General features: G+C 46.4%; 1 protein-coding gene across 3 annotated transcripts in view; it reads left to right on the top strand.

Annotated features, from left to right (window-relative positions):
• Positions 1–22,004, top strand: part of eif2b3 (eukaryotic translation initiation factor 2B, subunit 3 gamma) — a 167,601-nt gene that overhangs the window by 32,874 nt on the left and 112,723 nt on the right. The window lies entirely within an intron of this gene.

Genomic DNA, 22,004 nt, shown 5'->3' on the forward strand with positions numbered 1-22,004 from the left:
TCCCCACCTGTCCCTATATTTCCCTACCACCTACCTCTACTGGTGACAATTTATAATGGCCAATTTACCTATCAACCTGCAAGTCTTTTGGCTTGTGGGAGGAAACCGGAGCACCCGGAGAAAACCCACACAGACACAGGGAGAACTTGCAAACTCCACACAGGCAGTACCCGGAATCGAACCCAGGTCCCTGCAGCTGTGAGGCTGCGGTGCTAACCACTGCGCCACTGTGCCGCCCTTTGGTCATTTATATTTTTTGGGTCTGTAATGGAATTGGTGAGAAACTGTTATGGGAGCTGTGTTTCAGTAGATTGTTTCTACTGGAATGTGAGTGGATAGAATTTTTTTGTAGAATGTGATTGAGGGTATAGATTTGTGTAATAAAAACAAAGTGCTGGAAATATTCAGCAGGTCTGGTAGCATCTGTGGCAAGAGAAGCAGAGTTAATGTTTCAGGTCATCAGAACTGGCAAAGGTTAGAAATGTAATAGGTTTTAAGCAAATAAAGCAGGGGTGGGGCAAAAGAGAACAAAAGGGAAGGTGTGTGATAGGACAGAGGGCTGGAGAGATTAACTGACAAGGAAGTCATGGGGCAAAGGCAAAGAGAGCGTGCTAATGGTGTAGTGAAACACAAAGCATTAGTGCAGAGAGGGTGTTAATGACCGAATAATGAGCAGCCCTAGCCAAAAGCACAAACATGAAGAAACCAGTAGGCAGACACATGGTTTAAAAAAAGGAATAAAATAAAATAAAAATGGGCCAGTCGTGCTCTGAAATTATTGAACTCAATGTTCAGTCCGGAAGGCTGTAGAATGCCTAATCGGAAAATGAGGTGCTGTTCCTCGAGCTTGCATTGATGTTCACTGGAACACTGCAGGAGGCCAAGGACAGAAATGTGGGCATGCGAGCAAGGGGGTGTGTTGAAATGGTAAGTGACTGGAGGCCCGGGGTCATGTTTTCGGACTAAGCGGAGGTGTTCCGCAAAGCAGCCACCCAATCTGTGTTTGGTCTCCCCATGATAGAGGCAACTACATTGTGAGCAGCGAATACAGTATACTAAATTGAAAGAAGTACGAGTAAATCACTGCTTCACCTGAAAGGAGTGTTTGGGGCTTTGGATAGTGAGGAGAGAGGAGGTAAAAGGGCAGGTATTACACCTGCCGGGATTGCATGGGAAGATGCCTTGGGTAGGGGACAGGGCATCTGGGGTAATGGAGGAGTGGACCAGGGTGTCGCAGAGAGAACGATCCCTTCGGAATGCTGACTGGAGGGGAAGATGTGTTTGGTGGTGACATCACGCTGGAGGTGGCAGAAATGGTGGAGAATGATCCTTTGGATGTGTAGGTTGGTGGGGTGGGAAGTGAGGACAAGAGGAACCCTGTTGCGATTCTGGGAGGGAGGGGAAGGGGTGAGGGCAGAAGTGCGGGAAATGGGTCGGACACGGTTGAGGGCCCTGTCAACCACGGTGGGGGGGTGGTATCTTCGGTTGAAGAAAAAGGAAGACATATCAGAAGCACTGTTGTGGAAGGTTGCATCATCAGAGCAAATAGATTTGTGTAATATGTCTGGGCAGTAAAAGTATAAAATAACTGTGGTCCCCACCACTTACACCATCCATGTTTATCACAGATAGTTGCCTTGATCGGGCAAATAGCGCTGAGCATTTTCCATTACTATAGGAGTCGAGTACAAAGGCACCACTTAGAATATAAGAAGTGTGCTGACAACTTTGGGCAGTTCAGTTTCAGTGAGCTGTTTGCACCTCATTGAAGTGCCATTACTTTAAGTGCTGTGTCTCTGTGTAAATGGTGACTTTTTTTGCCTCTTCGTTATTCCTGCAACTTGGATCTGGCAGCCTTGCAGCCTCCAGTCTCCCACCCCTTCTCTCAGGGTCTCTAAAACTCCTGGGACTGCTGCAAAACCTTTCTTGCTAGCTGACATATTGCTACCATGGCCAGGTTGGAACCAAATTTCTTAGACTGGAGTATGTTCTAGATGTAGGGCATGACGACTCTCTGGGCAGTGGTGACACCACCTGCAGCTTGTTGAACTCCTCGTTACGTATGGCGAGCTGCAGGTGGCGAGGAATGATGGGTAGCGACTTGTTCTCCTGCACTGCATTGTGTGGCAGCTCCAGGATCTCCGCTGTCAGCTTCTGAGACAGTGGCTAAGTAGACTGGGCCCCAACCCTGACATGGTCGATTGTACCTACCTACTGTGGTAGTCGTTCCTGCTTCACAAGGGCTTTACCTTTAGAACAAGGCAAATTTTTTGGTGACACCTTCCATTGCGTATAGCAGGCAAATTGTGTTAACACCAACACTCCCACTACAAACAATGGGAACTGTGTTAGAAAAAAATTACTGTGACTTAGACTTTATCCAATATGGGAAAAAAACTGAATGACGGTATACAGATGACAGACTTGATAATCATGACGTTAATGGACTTGATGTATAAGACAGATACAAGAATGTTTATTCCAAATATCCATTGGCTCTGAATGTGTGCAAGCAGAACATAAAACTGTTACTTCACCCTGGGCCTGCTATGTACTCTTTACAATTATGCAATTAAAGATGCTCTTTCTCCTTCTCCAATGCTAAAACTTGTTTATTTAAATCCACTTAAATACTTGATAAGCAAATATTTCTGTTAAGTGTGTAGAAGTTGAACATCATAAACCTTGATGATATCTGCATCCTGTGTAGTCACTCCTGTTTAACTGACTGATTTTCACTGTTTGTTCCTTATGCAAAAATTGCATTTTTTGTCCTGTTTATATCCCACATTCCACATTGTTAGCCTTCTGTGTAATGTGTTGAATGACTTGTTTTAACAATCTACTAAATTACAGTGACTTACAAGTAATGACCGAATGCACCAGTCTTGTATTTTAATAATAAAGCAGCATGGAATGGTGCTGAGAGAGTTCGTTGCAGTATTTCCCTTTGAATTCTTTAACAGTGTAAAGGTTTGTAGAAAAGGGATTTTTTTTTTTCCAAAATATACTTTATTCATAGAAATCTGTAAAAATACATTCCCAAACAGTTTAAAACAGCATCAAGTCAAAAAATACAAACAGTGCAAAGCTGATCAGTTTCCTTCTATACAATCATGAGTTGCCTCACAACCCTTCCATTTCATTGTCATGCCATATACATTTTTACATTTACAGCACAGAAAGTTTCTCCGATACAGTTTGAGGGTTCATGGATCCAGCCCCTCAGTTCAGCTTGGTGGGGGGACCTTGCACTGTGGTCTTTCCCCCATTGAGCCTTTGCTGCGGCTGCCCCAAGCTTTAGTGCGTCCCTCAGCACATAGTCCTGGACCTTGGAATGTGCCAGTCTGCAACATTCGGTCGTGGACAACTCTTTGCGCTGTAAGACCAGCAGGTTTCGGGCAGACCAAAGGGCGTCTTTCACCGAATTGATAGTCCTCCAGCAGCAGTTGATGTTTGTCTCGGTGTGCGTCCCTGGGAACAGCCCGTAGAGCACAGACTCCTGTGTTACAGAGCTGCTTGGGTTGAACCTCGACAAAAACCACTGCATCTCTTTCCACACCTGCTTTGCAAAGACACATTCCAGGAGTAGGTGGGCAACCGTCTCTTCCCCACCACAGCCACCGTGGGGGCATTGCACGGAGGGGGCGAGAGTTCGGGCGTGCATGAAGGATCTGACGGGGAGGGCCCTTCTCACCACCAGCCAAGCTACATCTTGGTGCTTGTTTGAAAGTTCTGGTGATGAGGCATTCCGCCAAATGACTTTGACTGTCTGCTCGGGGAACCATCCGACAGGATCCACCGTCTCCTTTTCCCGTAGGTCCTTGAGGACATTCCGTGCAGACCACTGCCTGATGGATCGGTGGTCAAAGGTGTTTTCCCGCAGAAACTGCTCCACGAAGGATAGGTGGTATGGCACGGTCCAACTGCATGGAGCGTTCCGCGGCAATGTGACCAGGCCCATCCTTCGCAACACCGGGGACAGATAGAACCTCAGCACTTAGTGACACTTGGAGTTTGCGTACTGGAGGTCTACACACAGCTTGATGCAGCCGCACATGAAGGTGGTCATCAGGATGAGGGCCACGTTGGGTACATTTTTCCCACCCGTATCCAGAGATTTGAATATCGTGTCCCTCCGGACCCGGTCCATTTTAGATCCCCAGATGAAGCGGAAAATGGCTTGGGTGACCGCCACAGCGCAGGAGTGGGGTATGGGCCAGACCTGCACCACGTAGAGCAACAACGTGAGCGCCTCGCACCAGATGACCAGGTTCCTACCCACAATGGAGCGAGATCGCTGCCCCCACATGCCCAACTTTTGTCGTACCTTGGCTACTCGCTCCTCCCAGGTTTTGGTGCACGCCCCAGCCCTTCCGAACCATATCCCCAGCACCTTCAGGTAGTCTGACCTGACGGTGAAGGGGACAAAGGATCGGTCAGCCCAGTTCCCAAAGAACATGGCCTCGCTCTTGCCGTGGTTAACTTTGGCTCCCGAGGCCAGTTCGAACTGGTCGCAGATGCTCATCAGTCTGCGCACGGACAGCGGATCCGAGCAGAAGATGGCGACGTCATCCATGTACAGGGAGGTTTTAACCTGAGTGCCTCCGCTGCCTGGGATTGTCACCCCTCTTATGCTCGCATCCTTCCTAATAGATTCAGCAAAGGGTTCAATACAGCAAACAAACAAGACCGGGGAGAGAGGACAGCCCTGTCTCACTCTAGATTTGATCAGGAAACTTTCTGATTCCCACCCATTGATTGAGACTGCGCTACTGATGTTTGTGTAGAGCAGTTTGATCCAATTGCAGATTCCCTCCCCAAATCCCATTTTGGAAAGCACGTCCATCATGTAGGTGTGCGATATCCTGTCAAAAGCCTTCTCCTGGTCCAGGCTGATGAGGCAGGCGTCCACCTTCCTGTCCCGTACATAGGCGATCGTATCCCTGAGTAGCGCGAGACTATCAGAGATCTTCCTGCCGGATACAGTACAGGTCTGATTGGGGTGAATCACCAACTCCAGAGCAGATTTGACTCGACTGGCTATGACTTTGGACAGAATCTTGTAGTCAACATTAAGCAGTGAGATGGGCCGCCAATTTCTGATTTCTGCCCTCTCCCCCTTCCGCTTGTAAATGAGGATGATGATGCCTTTCCTCATGGATTCTGACATGCTGCCTGCCAGGAGCATACTCTCGTATACTTCCAGCAGGTCCGGGCTGACCCAGTCCCACAGGGCCGAGTACAACTCGACCGGTAAGCCGTCGCTTCCGGGAGTTTTACTCATCTTGGACTCGACGGCCTTTGTCAGCTCGTCCAGAGTTAGCGGCTTGTCCAGTCTCTCCCTCCTGCTGTCATCTAAGACCTCTGTGATAGATGACAGTAAGGACTGGAAGGCTCTGCTGTCTGTGGGCTTCGCGTCATACAGCCCAGCCTAAAAGGATTTGCTGATCCTTAGTATGTCGGACTGCGAAGACGTTACCGAGCCATCTTCTTCCTTCAGATAACAGAGCTCTCTCTGTGTATCTTTTGGAAGAAGTAACACGAGCACGTCTCATCCTGCTCGATGGAGCGGACTCTGGACCGGAAGATGATCTTGGAGGCCTCCGTGGCAAAGAGCGAGGCCTGCTGGCTCTTCTACTCTTGGAGGTCCTCCTTGACCTTGACCCCCATTGACTGCAACCGGAGCAGATTTTGCATACTTTTCTGGAGTCGGGACATTTCCCTCTGTCTCTCTCTCGCCCTCTGAACACCTTTGTGGATGAAGAACCTCTTGATCTCCTTAATTGCTTCCCACCAGTGAACTGGAGACTCAAAAAGGGGTTTCACGGTCCTCCAACCTTTGTAATCCCTTTTGAGTTCCTCAGCATTCTCTGGGGTAAGCAGTGTAGCATTGAGCTTCCACGTCCCTCTGCCAACCCGCTGGTCGTCCTGTAAGTGACAGTCGGCCAGTAAGAGGCAGTGGTCGGAGAAGAACAGCGGCTTGACGTCGGTGGATCTGACCGTGACGGCACGGGACACAAACAGGAAGTCAATCCTGGAACAGGCAGATCCGTCCGATCTTGACCATGTGTATCTGCGCTGCGCTCCGTCTGCAGGTTTGCTGAAGACGTCATGCAGTTTGGCATCTTTAACTGTTTCTATTAGGAATCTGGACATAGCGTCCAGTTTGCTGTTGTCACTGCCGGATCGTCCAGCTGCATCGATGATGCAGTTGAAGTCACCGCCTCGGATGACCGGCCTGGCCGTCGCCAGCAGCAGTGGGAGCTGCGTTGTACCGGGGCGTACATGTTGATCAACCGGAGCGGAGCGTTGTACATTACGTCTGCTACGAGGAGGCGACTGCCCACCACCTCCTTAACTTCGGTGATGGTGAAGTTACCTCCCCGCAGCAGAATACCCAGGCCGGAAGAACTGCAATCATTACCACCCGACCAGATCGATGGCCCGTGGGACCACCATCGCGACCACTGCCGGTAGGTGCTGAGGTGTGGTATTCCACACTCCTGCAGAAACAGTAGGTCGGCTTTGACCTTGGCGAGGTAATCTAAGGTTGAAACACATCGCGTAGTAGATTTAATGCTACGCACATTAATGGAAGCAATCCTTACAGCCATTTTTTTGAAGTTAGTTTTTGCTTCCCATACCATTTGTCCTTGCTAGTCCCAGTCCTTCGGGATGTTCCTGCATACCCATCGTGTGCGCAAGCTGTTTCACGTTGGTTGGGCTCAGAAACCCCTCCTGGTTTTTCATGCAGGGTTTGTTCCGCTGGGGTGACATCGGGGGGGGGTCTTGTAGGCAGAAAGGATTGGGTTGTCCTCTGCTGCTTCCATCTGCTCCTCCTCGAAAACATCACTGCTCCCGGCCTCCCGGAGCTGGGGTGCGCCAGACACGTCTTTGCTCCCAGTGTCCCGGAGCTGGGATGCGTTGGCCAGGTCGTTACGTGTGGCGCTTTGGGGTTGGGGCAGGCCGGGCCCATCACAGCTTCCAGTGCCCGGGGGCGGGGATGCTTTTTCTTCCATCTCCTTGGAGTTCTGCCGCCTCTTTTGAAGGGGCTGTCGTTCCAGCATTTCCCCGTCCAGTGAAGAGGCGCTGTTGTTTAGATTAGATTAGAGATACAGCACTGAAACAGGCCCTTCAGCCCACCGAGTCTGTGCCGACCATCAACCACCCATTTATACTAATCCTACACTAATCCCATATTCCTACCTATACTAGTGACAATTTATAATGGCCAATTTACCTACCAACCTGCAAGTCTTTTGGCTTGTGGGAGGAAACCGGAGCGCCCGGAGAAAACCCACGCAGACACAGGGAGAACTTGCAAACTCCACACAGGCAGTACCCAGAATCGAACCTGGGTCCCTGGAGCTGTGAGGCTGCAGTGCTAACCACTGCGCCGCCCTGTAGTCTGTTTCAGAAGGTAGCCTCCTCTTGCCACTGGTTTGGGTAGTGGCCTGTTCCGCTTTTGGATGTTTTTTCTTTGTGGTTTTCTTCTGGACCACTTGCCACTGACCTGTTTGTCCATCTGCTGCCTCCTCCTCCATTGATTCTGTCTGTGGAGGAGGGATTTCCGGGCGCAGGGTAGGTGCTGGGTCGCTGGTTTCAGCTGCCTCCCCTTCCTTCTCCTTCTCAGGTTGAAGTTCCTCACTGCGGAGAAGGTTGCTTGTCTCCTTTCGAACACCGGACGCCTTCGCTGAACCTTCTCCCGGCCTTTCCATGGACCTTGCCGCCTGAGCATAACTGAGGCAGCGTTTGGGGCAGGTTTTGTAGAGGTGGCCTGCCGCGCTGCACAAGTTGCAACACTTAGTCTGCTTACAGTCCTTGGTCTGATGGCCTTCCTCCTTGCAGTTCTTGCAAACAACCGTGCTGCAGTTGGCTGCATCTCCTTCCTTGTCCTTCACGTCCACCCGAATGGTGTTGTGCACTCCCAGGCCTGAAGCTCGAAGATTGGTTGTAGCCATTGATAGTCCTCCAGCAGCAGTTGATGTTTGCCAGACCACTGCACAAATTACTTTGTAGAAAAGGGATGACTCATGTAACAAGCAATATCTGTGTTTAAATGCTGAGTGGAGGCTAGATACAAAGGTAACTAGAGTGTCTCATGCACTTCTTAGTCACTGTTTATAGAGAGACACCAGCAAAGTTTTTCTTTTTCAGGGTTTGTTCATGAATCCGGGGAGTATCTTCAAGTCTAATGTTAAAAATGTAATAAAGTTTAACTATATTGAAATAATATCAGTGTCATGAATTGCCAATTAATTTCTTCATCTGCATGATCAAGATTATCCTTACAGCTGCCTTAGCTGCTCCCGTCCCGTACCCAGTCTCCAAGGGTCATTGATCTATTCTAGTGCAGGTCCCCATCTTTTTGTAATTTCTTCCCACCTTGTCCAAGCTCATCTTGTCTGTCAGATCAGCCACCTTCTTCCTTGATCCCCTTCCCACTTAATTATGGACCACTCCATGCCCCTTCCAGTTTCCCATGCCAGGTGACATAATTAATGGTTTCCTTTTTCAGCCTCCATCATCATCCCACCCTCGACCCATTCATCCTCTCCAACTGCTTTCCCATATCCAATGTCCTGTTCCTGACATGTTGCCTTCCAACTGCATTCTTATCCTTCTCAAAACGCCCTATTCAAATTGCTTTAGTCCAGCCTCTAGTCTTTTCACAGCACAAAGTCATGAATCACGTCCTCTATGAGCATGGTTGTAGTGTATTATCCATCTTTGATTTCTCTAAGGCATTTGACATGTTTGACCATGCCAATGTCCTCCAAAGCATCTTCTCCATTGTCCAGTGCCACGGTCTTGGATAGTTACATTTCCCTCTACCTGAGTATAGCCAGAGCATCTCTAGCAATGGTTTCTCTTTCCACCTCCAGATTGTCATGACTGAAGTTTCCCCAAGTATCTATCATGCTGGCCCTTGACTACTTCAGTTAGAAACATAGGGCCATCTTCCATATGTTTACCGAAGTAAAGGCCTGCTACCCTACGGGACCCGACGACGTGTCGGGTTCGGGTCGGGTCGCACTTCCGGGTCCGGCATTCGGGCTCAGGTCGGGTCGAGCCGGATCGGATGCACTCTATCACCACCTCAGGTAAGTGACTTTAATGTTAATTTACTTTTTGGACTTTAAAGGTGGTCTTGCTACAGTTATTTTAAGCTTGTGCAGGTAAGGAACAAAGTGAACAACGGAAGGTAAGTTAACTGATGGTCGGGTGAGGTGCAGGAAAAAATGGAAGGACGCGGGCCAGATCGAGGTTGGATGGGTTTTTGTCGGGCTTGGCTTGGGTCTCATTTGCAGACCTGAACCGGCCGTTATACCGAAGACCCACCTCTGCCTCTCCAATAGCGCTTTTGACTGCCTCTGTCTTAGTTTAGTTTAGTTTAGAGATACAGCCCACCGAGTCTGTGCCGACCATCAACCACCCATTTATACTAATCCTACACTAATTCCATATTCCTACCACATCCCCACCTGTCCCTAAATTTCCCTACCACCTACCTATACTAGGGGCAATTACTAATGGCCAATTTACCTATCAACCTGCAAGTCTTTGGCATGTGGGAGGAAACCGGAGCACCCGGAGGAAACCCACGCAGACACAGGGAGAACTTGCAAACTCCACACAGGCAGTACCCAGAATTGAACCCGGATCGCTGGAGCTGTGAGACTGCGGTGCTAACCACTGCGCCACTCTGCCACCCATCTTGTCAGACTATTTGTCTGACGTCCAGTTTTGAGTACGTCTTAATTTTGGGAAGCTGAAACTATTGTCTTTATCCCAGACTACAAACTGTTGTATTGTCACTGATTACATCTCCTGCAAGCCACACACTCACCAAACCAGATTGTTGTAACCATTGTGTGCTGTTTGACCCAGAGATGAGCTTTAGCTCCCATATTGCCTCCTCTGCCCTATGTCAGCCCTCACCACTTCCAGCCTCAATTAATGCTGCTCTTGCTGGCCTTTCGTCTTCCACTTTGAACCTGTCCCGCACTACATCCCACTCACCCATTCCTCCTGTCCTCACGGACATACAGACATTAATTCAAAAATAAATTAAATTAACGCAATAAAGATGGCAGGACAGGTGATGTGTCATGGCTGCAGTATATGGGAGCTCCTGGATGCCACGGCAATCCATGGCAACCACATCTGTCGTAAGTGTCTCCAGCTTGAGGAGCTTTGGCTCAGAATCATTGAGCTGGAGGCCGAGCTGCAGGCACTGCGATGCATCAGGGAGGGAGAAAGCTACCTGGACACTTTGCTCCAAAAGGCAGTCATTTTCTTTTGGGCCTCCTTATCTCGAGAGACAATGGATATGCGCCTGGAGGTGGTCAGTGGTTTGTGAAGCAGCGCCTGGAGTGGCTATAAAGGCCAATTCTGGAGTGACAGGCTCTTCCACAGGTGCTGCAGAGAAATTTGTTTGTTGGGGCTGTTGCACAGTTGGCTCTCCCCTTGCGCCTCTGTCTTTTTTCCTGCCAACTACTAAGTCTCTTCGACTCGCCACAATTTAGCCCTGTCTTTATGGCTGCCCGCCAGCTCTGGCGAATGCTGGCAACTGACTCCCACGACTTGTGATCAATGTCACACGATTTCATGTCGCGTTTGCAGACGTCTTTATAACGGAGACATGGACGGCCGGTGGGTCTGATACCAGTGGCGAGCTCGCTGTACAATGTGTCTTTGGGGATCCTGCCATCTTCCATGCGGCTCACATGGCCAAGCCATCTCAAGCGCCGCTGACTCAGTAGTGTGTATAAGCTGGGGGTGTTGGCCGCTTCGAGGACTTCTGTGTTGGAGATATAGTCCTGCCACCTGATGCCAAGTATTCTCCGAAGGCAGCGAAGATGGAATGAATTGAGACGTCGCTCTTGGCTGGCATACGTTGTCCAGGCCTCGCTGCCGTAGAGCAAGGTACTGAGGACACAGGCCTGATACACTCGGACTTTTGTGTTCCGTGTCAGTGCGCCATTTTCCCACACTCTCTTGGCCAGTCTGAACATAGCAGTGGAAGCCTTACCCATGCGCTTGTTGATTTCTGCATCTAGAGACAGGTTACTGGTGATAGTTGAGCCTAGGTAGGTGAACTCTTGAACCACTTCCAGAGCGTGGTCGCCAATATTGATGGATGGAGCATTTCTGACATCCTGCCCCATGATGTTCGTTTTCTTGAGGCTGATGGTTAGGCCAAATTCATTGCAGGCAGACGCAAACCTGTCGATGAGACTCTGCAGGCATTCTTCAGTGTGAGATGTTAAAGCAGCATCGTCAGCAAAGAGGAGTTCTCTGATGAGGACTTTCCGTACTTTGGACTTCGCTCTTAGACGGGCAAGGTTGAACAACCTGCCCCCTGATCTTGTGTGGAGGAAAATTCCTTCTTCAGAGGATTTGAACGCATGTGAAAGCAGCAGGGAGAAGAAAATCCCAAAAAGTGTGGGTGCGAGAACACAGCCCTGTTTCACACCACTCAGGATAGGAAAGGGCTCTGATGAGGAGCCACCATGTTGAATTGTGCCTTTCATATTGTCATGGAATGAGGTGATGATACTTAGTAGCTTTGGTGGACATCCGATCTTTTCTAGTAGCCTGAAGAGACCACGTCTGCTGACGAGGTCAAAGGCTTTGGTGAGATCAATGAAAGCAATGTAGAGGGGCATCTGTTGTTCACGGCATTTCTCCTGTATCTGACGAAGGGAGAACAGCATGTCAATAGTCGATCTCTCTGCACGAAAGCCACACTGTGCCTCAGGGTAGACGCGCTCGGCCAGCTTCTGGAGCCTGTTCAGAGCGACTCGAGCAAAGACTTTCCCCACTATGCTGAGCAGGGAGATTCCACGGTAGTTGTTGCAGTCACCGCGGTCACCTTTGTTTTTATAGAGGGTGATGATGTTGGCATCGCGCATGTCCTGGGGTACTGCTCCCTCGTCCCAGCACAGGCATAGCAGTTCATGTAGTGCTGAGAGTATAGCAGGCTTGGCACTCTTGATTATTTCAGGGGTAATGCTGTCCTTCCCAGGGGCTTTTCCGCTGGCTAGGGAATCAATGGCATCACTGAGTTCCGATTTGGTTGGCTGTATGTCCAGCTCATCCATGACTGGTAGAGGCTGGGCTGCATTGAGGGCAGTCTCAGTGACAGCATTCTCCCTGGAGTACAGTTCTAGGTAGTGCTCAACCCAGCGGTCCATCTGTTTGCGTTGGTCAGTGATTATGTCCCCCGATTTAGATTTGAGGGGGGTGATCTTCTTGATGGTTGGCCCAAGAGCTCTCTTCATGCCATCATACATTCCTCTGATGTTTCCGGTGTCTGAGGCCAGCTGAATATGACTGCATAGGTGTTGCCAGTAGTCGTTTGCGCAACGCCTAGCTGTTCTTTGTGCAGTACTTCTGGCTGCTTTAAGTGCTGCGGATGTTAAATCGCTGGGGGCTTTCTTGTAGTTCAAAAGTGCAATGCGCTTAGCGGCTATGACAGGTTCCAGCTCTTCATTATGAGATTGAAACCAGTCTGCATTTCTCTTCGCACTTTTGCCGTAGGTGGTCAAAGCTGACTCATAGATGGCGTCTCTGATGTGGGCCCACTTGGTCTCAGCATCCCCTGTGGGAGTGTTTTGAAGGGCTGTTACAAGTGAATTTATATACCCCTTAGGATAAAGTCATCTGTTTTTGTCAGTGGTCAGGGATAGGAGGATGTGACTGCATGTCAGGCAGGTAAGGGGATCGAGAAGGTGGCAGTGGAGGAGCCTCAGCCCTTGCAATTGAGCAACAGGTTCGAAGTTCTTGCAGCATGTATGGACAAGAGGGAGGGCTGTAGTGTGGATGAGCAGACTGACCATGGCACAGGAAGCCATTCAAGTTGGGGGAGCAAAAAGGAAAGTCGTGCAAATAGGGGACAGTATTGTGAGGAGGATTGACACTGTTCTCTGCAGCAAAGAGCGAGAGTCCAGAAGGCTGTGTTGCCTGCCTGGTGCCAGGGTTTGGGACATCTGCTCAGGGCTGGAGAGGAACCTACAGTGGGAGGGGGAGGATCCAGTTGTCATAGTTCATGTAGGTACCAATGACACAAGCAGGATAAGGAAAGAGGTTCTGCATAGTCAATATGAGGAGCTTGGCACCAAATTAAGAAGCAGAACCTCCAAATAATTTCTGGATTACTACCTGAGCCTCGTGCAAATTGGAGTAGGGCAAATAAGGTTAGAGAAATGAATGCATGGCTTAATGACTGATGTGGTAGAAGTGGGTTCCGGTTCATGGGGCACAGGCACCAGTACTGGGGAAAGTGGGGGCTGTACCGTTGGGATGGTCTATACCTGAACCTTGCTGGGACCAGTGTTCTAGCGAGCCGTATAACTTGTGAAGTAGGGAGGGTTTTAAACTAAATAGTGGGGACAAGGGATCAAATTTGGGAAGATGTGGTAGATCAAAGAGTAAAGACAAGGCGAGAGAGAAAGGTATTAATATGGGAAAAGATAAACAGACCATGACAGGGAGGGCCAGTGAGTACAAATCTAAGAGTAAATCAGCAGACAAGGCTAGAGGTTACAAAAATAATAAAAGGACAAAGCAAAAGGCTCCATATCTGAATGCATGTAGCATTTGAAACAAAACCGATGAACTAAAAACGCAAGTAGAAATAAAGAAGTATGATCTGATAGCCAATATAGAGACATGGCTGCAGGATGACATAGATTGGGACCTGAATATTGAAGGGTACGTGACATTTAGGAAGGACAGGAAGCCAGTAAAAGGTGGAGGGGTGGTTCTGTTAATTAATGATGGTATTAGCACAATAGAGAGGGATGACCTAAGTTCAGGAAACCAGGATGTAGAAGTGGTTTGGGTCGAGATGAGAAATGATATAGGCAAGAAGTCACTTGTGGGAGTGGTGTACAGGACCCCTAACAGTAACTACACGGTAGGACGCGGTATAGAGAAAGAAATAATGGGTGCTTGTCAGAAAGGTAGGGCAATAATCATGGGGGTTTTCAATCGATTTATATATTTTTGTAATAAATGTAATATGTAATATTTTTCCAAATTGTTAATTTTAAATATTAATGTAAATATAAAAAATGTAATAATTCCTAATTTGCAAATGACACAAAACTGGGTGGGAGGCTGAGTTGTGAGGAGGATGCAGAGAGGCTTCAGGGTGATTTGGACAAGTTGAGTGAGTGGGCTAATGTATGGCAGATGCAGTATAATGTGGATAAATGTGAGGTTATCCACTTTGGTAGCAAAAACAGGAAGGCAGATTATTATCTTAACGGCTGTAAACTGAGAGAGAGGAATATGCAGCGAGACCTGGGTGTTCTTGTACACCAGTCGCTGAAGGTAAGCATGCAGGTGCAAGAGGCGGTAAAAAAGGCAAATGGTATGATGGCATTCACAGCGAGAGGATTCGAGTACAGAAGCAGGGATGTCTTGCTGCAATTATACAGGGCCTTGGTGAGGCCACACCTGGAATATTGTGTGCAGTTTTGGTCTCCTTATCTGAGGAAGGATGTTCTTGCTATAGAGGGAGCGCATCAAAGGTTTACCAGACTAATTCCTAGGATGGCGGGTCTGACGTATGAGGAGAGATTGAGTCGGTTAGGATTATATTCGCTGGAGTTCAGAAGAGTGAGGGGGGATCTTATAGAAACCTATAAAATTCTAATGGGACATGACAGGGTAGATGCAGGAAGGATGTTCCCGATGGTGGGGGGTGTCCAGAACCAGGGGTCATAATCTAAGGATACGGGGTAAACCTTTCAGGACTGATATGAGGAGAAATTTCTTCACCCAGAGAGTGGTGAGCCTGTGGAATTCGCTACCACAGAAAGCAGTTGAGGTCAAAACATTGTATTTAGTTTTTATTTAGAGATACAGCACTGAAACAGGCCCTTCAGCCCATCGAGCCTGTGCCGACCGACAACCACCCATTTATACTAACCCTACAGTAATCCCATATTCCCTATCACCTCCCTACACTAGGGGCAATTTACAACGGCCAATATACCTATCACCTGCAAGTCTTTTGGATGTGGGAGGAAACCAGAGCACCCGGCGAAAACCCACGCAGACACAGGGAGAACTTGCAAACTCCGCACAGGCAGTACCCAGAATCGAACCCAGGTCCCTGGAGCTGTGAGGCTGCAGTGCTAACCACTGCGCTGCCCAATGTTTTCAAGAAGGAGATAGATATCGCTCTTGGGCCTAAAGGGATCAAAGGGTATGGGGCGAAAGCGGGAACAGGTTGCTGAGTTGGATGATCAGCCATGATAATGAATGGCGGAACAGGCTCGAAGAGCCGAATGGCCTACTCCTGCTCCTATTTTCTGTGTTTCTATATAGACTGGAAAAATCAGATTAGCAAAGGTAGCCTAGATGAGGAGTTCATAGAATGTTTTCGGGATAGTTTCTGAGAACAGCACATTCTGGAGCCTATCAGAGAGCAGGATGTACTGGACTTGGTATTGTGCAACGCGATAGGATTAATTCATGATCTCGTAGTGAAGGTGCCCCGAGGCAGCAGTGATCATAATATGATTGAATTTATATTCAGTTTGAGGGAGAGAAGTGTGGGTCTAAGACGAGTATTTTAAACTTAAATAAGGGAATTTATGAGTGCTTGAAAGCAGTGCTAGCAAAAGTGAACTGCCAAAGTAGGTTAAGGGATAGATCAATAGAGATGCAGTGGCAGATATTTAAGGGGATATTTCAAAATACACAGAATAGATACATTCCAACAAGAAAGGAAAAATCCGAGGGGAGGACTAAAAAAAAGTTAAAGATAGTATCAAACATGAAGAAAAAGCATATAATTGAGCAAAGATGGGTGGCAGGTCAGAAGATTGGACAGAATATATAAAGCGGCAAAGAATGACTAAAAGATTAATGAGGGAAATATTAGAGTACGAGGGAAAGCTGGCGAGAAATATAAAAACAGATCGTAAGAGTTTCTATAGATATTTTTTTTAAAAAGAGTTAACAATGTGAGCATTGGTCCTACAGAAAGTGAGTCTGGGCAATAAGTAAGAGAAAATAAGGAGATGGCAGATTAATTGAACAGGTATTTTGCATCGGTCTTCACCGTAGAGGATACAAGTAACATCCCAGAAGTAGCTGTAATTCAGGAAATGGAAGGGAGGGAGGAACTCAAGAAAATTACAATCACCAGGGAAGTAGTACTGAGCAGATTGTTGGCGCTGCGGGCTGACAGGTCCCCAGGTCTTGATAGACTTCATCCTAGGGTCTTGTGAGATGGTTGATACGTTGGTTTTAATTTTTCAAAATTCCCTAGATTCAGGGAAGGTTCCGCTAGACTGGAAAGTAGCGAATGTAACTCCTTTATTCAAAAAGGAAGACAGAAAGCAAGAAACTACTGGCCAATTAGCTTAGTATCTGTCTTAGGGAAAATGTTAGAAGCTATTATTAAAGACGTTATAGCAGGGCACTTTGAAAAATTGAAGGTAATCAGGCAAAGTCAACATGAATTTGTGAAAACTATGGTTAACCAATTTATTTGAGTTCTGTACTGTACTTGGATTTCCAGAAGGCATTTGATAAGGTACCACACGTAGTGTTATTGCGGAAAATAAAAGCTTATGGTGCAGGGGATAACATTTTGGCATGGAAAGAAGATTAACTAGCTAACAGGAAACAAAGTAGGCATAAATGGGTAATTTTCAGGTTGGCAAGATGTAACAAGTGGTGCGCCACAGAGATCAGTGCTGGGGCCTCAACTTTTTACAATTTATATAAATGACTTGGATGAAGGGATTGAAGCTTTGATTGCTAAATTTGCTGATGACACAGAGAGGTAGGAAACGAAGTTGTGAAGAGGCCATAAGGAGGCTACAAAGGGATATCGGTAGGTTAAGTAAGTGGGCAAAGATCTGGCAAATGGAGTATAATGTGGGAAAATGTGAAATTGTCCATTTTGGCAGGAAGAATAACAAAGAAGCATATTATCGAAATGGTAAAAGATTGCAGAGCTGTGAGATGCAGAGGGATCTGGATGTCCTAGTGCATGAATCGCAAAAGGTTAGGATGCAGGTTCAGCAAGTAATTAGAAAAGCTGAAAGAATGTTATTTATTGTGAGGGGAATTGAATGCACCAAAGCAGGTAGGTTATGCTTCAGTTATACAGGGCATTGGTGAGACCACATCTGAAGTACTTTGTACAGTATTGGTCTCCTTACTTAAGGAAGGATGTATATGCGTTGGAAGCAGTTCAGAGAAGGTTTACTAGACTAATACCTGGAATGGGTGGGTTGTCGTATGAGGAAAGGTTGGACAAGCTAGGCTTGTATCCGCTGGAGTTTAGAAGAGTATGAGGCGACTTGATTGAAACATATAAGATTCTGAGGGGTCTTGACAGGGTGGATGTGGAAAGGATCTTTCCTCTTATGGGAGAATCTACAACTAGGGGTCACTGTTTAAAAATAAGGTGTCATCTATTTAAGACAGAGATGAGGAGAAAGTTTTTCTCTGAGGGTCGTGAGTCTTTGGAACTCTCTTCCTGAAAAGGCAATGGAAGCAGAGTCTGAATATTTTTAAGGCAGAGGTCGATAGATTCTTGATGAGCAAGGGGGTGAAAGGTTATTGGGGGTAGGCAGGAACGTGAAGTTGAGGTTACAGTCAGATCAGCCATGATTTTGTTGAACAGCGGAGCAGTCGCCAAGTGGCCTACTCCTGCTCCTAATTCGTATGTTCATATGCCAACAGCAGAGAAATTTATAAATCCTCATCCTTCTCTTCAAATTCTTCCTTGGCCTCACCCCACTATCTCCACAATCACCCCTGCCCTATATCCCCAAAACATCCTGTAGCCTCTTGTACAACTCCTCCTCTTCACTCCACCGTTAGGAATAGAGACTGGGCCCTACTTTCCAGAATTTGTTTCCTAAATCCCTTTGCCTCTCCACCTCTCTTCCTGCTTCACTTTACTCAACAATGTTATGTCCAGAATCCTGCAAAACTTTGCTAACTTCAAATGAATCTACCTCCTGGGAATAACATTGCAAAAAATCCCCAAATGCCATTTAATAAAAGTGCAGTTTTGTTTATTCAGTCTAATAGGTGGCCTTCACAAAAATAGATTGTGTTCTATAGCCTCACACCACTCCAACTCGGTGAACAATCCCATAGGAAATCTTCTAATAATCGAAGATAAAAATTACAGCTGTGTTTAATTTATGTAAAATTTCAGAATGAGATTCTTAATTGATCACTGTATATAATTGCACTTGTGGTTTTGAATTAGAATTCAAAGCATTTCAGATTCAAATTGCAGCGTAATTTGTTAAAGATGATGAGCCTTAAAGTATTTTAATTGTATAAAGGACAACAGGAGCTGGGTAACTCGAGCACTGATGCATTCTAGAAATGAGAAATCTTAATATCTCATTGAAAACTTGCAAAATTATTACTTTGGAACCTATGGACAGGCTCTTATTGTTAGAATACGATGAATTAAGAAAGAAAAACAGAAAATGCTGGAAATATTCAGGTCAGGCAGCATCTGTGCAAAGAGAAACAAAAATAACATTACAGGTTGATGACCTTTCATCAGAATTAGAAAAAGTTAGAAATATACTCTGATTCAATAATTCCTCTAATTTTAACTTAATTTGCACTCACTCCTCTTAAAACGTTGGACAGTATAATTTCTGTCACTCTGAAAGCCCATATTTTTTGTATTGAAAAAATGATTATGGGGCCAGGTTTCATGATTTGCTTTGGTGGTTGATAGAGAATATCACTGAAGGGAGGAAGAATACACAGAAGAAGTCAGTTAGTAGTGAACTTTAAGGAGGTCGATGCCTCTGGCTCTGCATCCAGGCTGAAAGTGATGCTCATCAGCACTAATTCAGTGATCTTCCTAATGTGAAATGACATGTCTCTGACAACGGAAAGGAAATTGAAAGAAATATATTAAGTTTAAAAAATGTTGATGTAGGTTAAATTAAGTTTTATTTAACATTTTTAAAGACTGTATTTGTTTTCAGTGTGGTTGATACTATGCATCAGCTGAGGAGAAACAGTGTGACATTTTGATGTTGGTGGAAAGTGCACTGTGATTTATTTCCTTCATTACGTCATTGAGCATTACTGATCTGTTCGGTTTTGGATGGCTGATCCTACTGCTTCATTTAACTTGGTGAAAATTTAATTCGTGTTTCATCAGCCAGTTAAATTACATAAGAATATTTCACCCAGCCTAAAAAGTGTGTTTTTAAAAAAATGATGTGCAACTTCAAAGTGGTGCACAGTTTGGATGATGATGTGAAATCCTTTTCAGTTCCCAAATAAATGCTTTAAAGAGGTACTCTGCATTGATACCATTATTTTGTTCATATTTTTTCTTATCTTTGCTGAAGGTGAGATTACTTGTTCAATAATATTAGTTCCCTTGCCTTTTCCTGATCTCCTGATTCTATCCCAGCAGAGCGCACAGGTGGGCAACTTGCTCTGGAGCTATCTGCCAGTTTGAAACTGCTTCCTAAAATAAATTCAGATGAGTGATACAGTCCCTTTGACTCTGGCAAAGCAGTGGCATAACTCAGTAACTCAATATCTGCAGGATCACAAGCTTAAACCTCCAAACTACTACTCGGGTGCACATGTTGGTGCTCCAATTTATTGCACTGCTGTTGGGCCTTTTTATTTTATTTATTTATTGATACAGCTCTGAAACAGGCCCTTCGGCCCACCGAGTCTGCGCCGACCATCAACCACCCATTTATACTAATCCTACCTTAATCCCATATTCTTACCACATCCCCACCTTCCCTCAATTCCCCTACCACCTACCTATACGCAATTTATAATGGCCAATTTACCTATCAACCTGCAAGTCTTTGGCTGTGGGAGGAAACCGGAGCACCCGGCAGAAACCCACGCGGTCACAGGGAGAACTTGCAAACCGCACACAGGCAGTACCCAGAATCGAACCCAGGTCGCTGAGTTGAAAGTATAACCTGAGAAAGGAAGCACAATAATGCTTTGTATGAATTGGCGAGGAGCAAAGTAATGCCCTAGCATGGGACAACACGTTGGTGCAACATGTTGCAATAAGCAGTCCGAAGAGAAATATCAATTTATCCGAACTGATAATAGGTATTCAGTGTCCCAGCAAAATTCTTGACAGTCTTGATCTGTTAGTAACCTCTTCATTGCATTATGCAATGGCTAAATATAATTTAATTGCTGTTTCTTTTCCTACTACCAAGAACCCAATGCCAATGTTCCAGGCGCCATCAAGACAGAACGGAGTTTATAAAAGAAACACAGAAAAATATCAGATCGTGCTAATAAATCATGGAAATCTGTTGCTATTGTAGCCAATGTTAATTTAATGTATTGCCTCGAGATATGTACCAAGTATGAGATTGTTGAACTGGTTTTTGTACGTGTTACCAAATGCGAAATATTTGTACCGCATCTGAGCAGGCTGGAGTGACCCATTTTTGCTATTTGAAACTTCCTGAGAACCTGTGTTACTGTCTTCAGGACAGGATGAATTAATTATCCATCATCAAGTTTATTATTTATCAAGTTGTTAAGGTATATTTTGCTTATGTCAGCCTAATTAATGCCTAAAAGGATATATTGTATAGTAATCAGCTTGTTGCATTGGGTACTGCCTGTGTGGAGTTTGCAAGTTCTCCCTGTGACCGCGTGGGTTTCCTCCGGGTGCTCAGGTTTCCTCCCACAAGCCAAAGACTTGCAGGTTGATAGGTAAATTGGCCATTATAAATTGACCCTAGTATAGGTAGGTGGTGAGGGAATACAGGAACATGTGAGGGTGTGGTAGGAATATGGGATTAGTGTAGGATTAGTATAAATGGGTGGTTAATGGTCAGCACAGACTCGGTGGGCCGAAGGGCCTGTTTCAGTGCTGTATCTCTAAATCTAAATCATAGTCTGCCTCTGAGTCAGTCGGTTGTAATTTCAAGCTCAATACCAGGACCTAAGCACATAATCCAGGATGACATTGCAGTGCATTCTGAGGGAGTGTTTCATTATCAGAGGCGCAGTCTTTTGAATGAGGGTTTAATACATCCAGATGTACGTAAAACATCCCATGGCATTATCTAAGGAGGAGCAGGTAGGTCTCCTGGCCATTATGTATCCCTCTATCAACACAATCAAGAACAGAATGCCTGGTTATTTATCTCATTCGCTCTTTGTAGGACCTGACTGTGTGCAAGTTGGCTGCTGGGTTTGACTACAAAAACCAACACTTACAACTTAATAGATTTATTTTTTAAATTTGTTTCATTGGAGGCGAGCATTTATTGTCCTTGAGAAGGTGATGGTGAGCTGCCTTCTTGAACTGCTGCCATCCATCTGGTGCAGATACACCCACAGTGCTGTTAGGGAGAGAGTTCCAGGATTTTGTTCCAGTGACAATGAAGCAGTGGCGATATAGTTCCAAATCAGGATGGTGTGTGGCTTGAAGGGGAACTACTGATGGTGGTGTTCCCATGTGTCTGCTGCCCTTGTCCTTCTACGTGGAACAGATCACGGGTTTGGAAGGTGCTGCCAAAGGAGGGATGGTGAGTTGCTGCAGTGCATCTTGTATATGGTACACACTGCTGCCACTGTGCATCAGTGGTGGAGTCAGTAAATGTTTACGGTGATGGATGGGGTGCTGATCAAGTGGGCTGCCTTGTCCTGGATGGTGTTGAACCTCCTGAGTGTTGGAGCCACACTCATCCAGGCACGTGGAGAGTATTCCATTACACTCCTGAGTTGTGCCTTGTAGATGTGGACAGGCTTTTGGGAGTCAGGAGGGGGGTTACCTGCCACAGAATTCCCAGCCTCTGACCTGCTCTAGTAGCCATAGTATTTATGTCGCTGCTCCAGTTCAGTTTCTGGTCAAAGGTAACCCTGCCCCCCACCAAGGATGTTTATAGTGGGGGATTCAGCAATGGTAGTGCTGTTGAATGTCAAGGGGAGATGGTTAGATTTTCTCTTGTTTGAGATGGTCATTGCCTGGC

Source organism: Heterodontus francisci, chromosome 8, assembly GCF_036365525.1.
Source record: "Heterodontus francisci isolate sHetFra1 chromosome 8, sHetFra1.hap1, whole genome shotgun sequence".
Taxonomy (NCBI): domain Eukaryota; kingdom Metazoa; phylum Chordata; class Chondrichthyes; order Heterodontiformes; family Heterodontidae; genus Heterodontus; species Heterodontus francisci.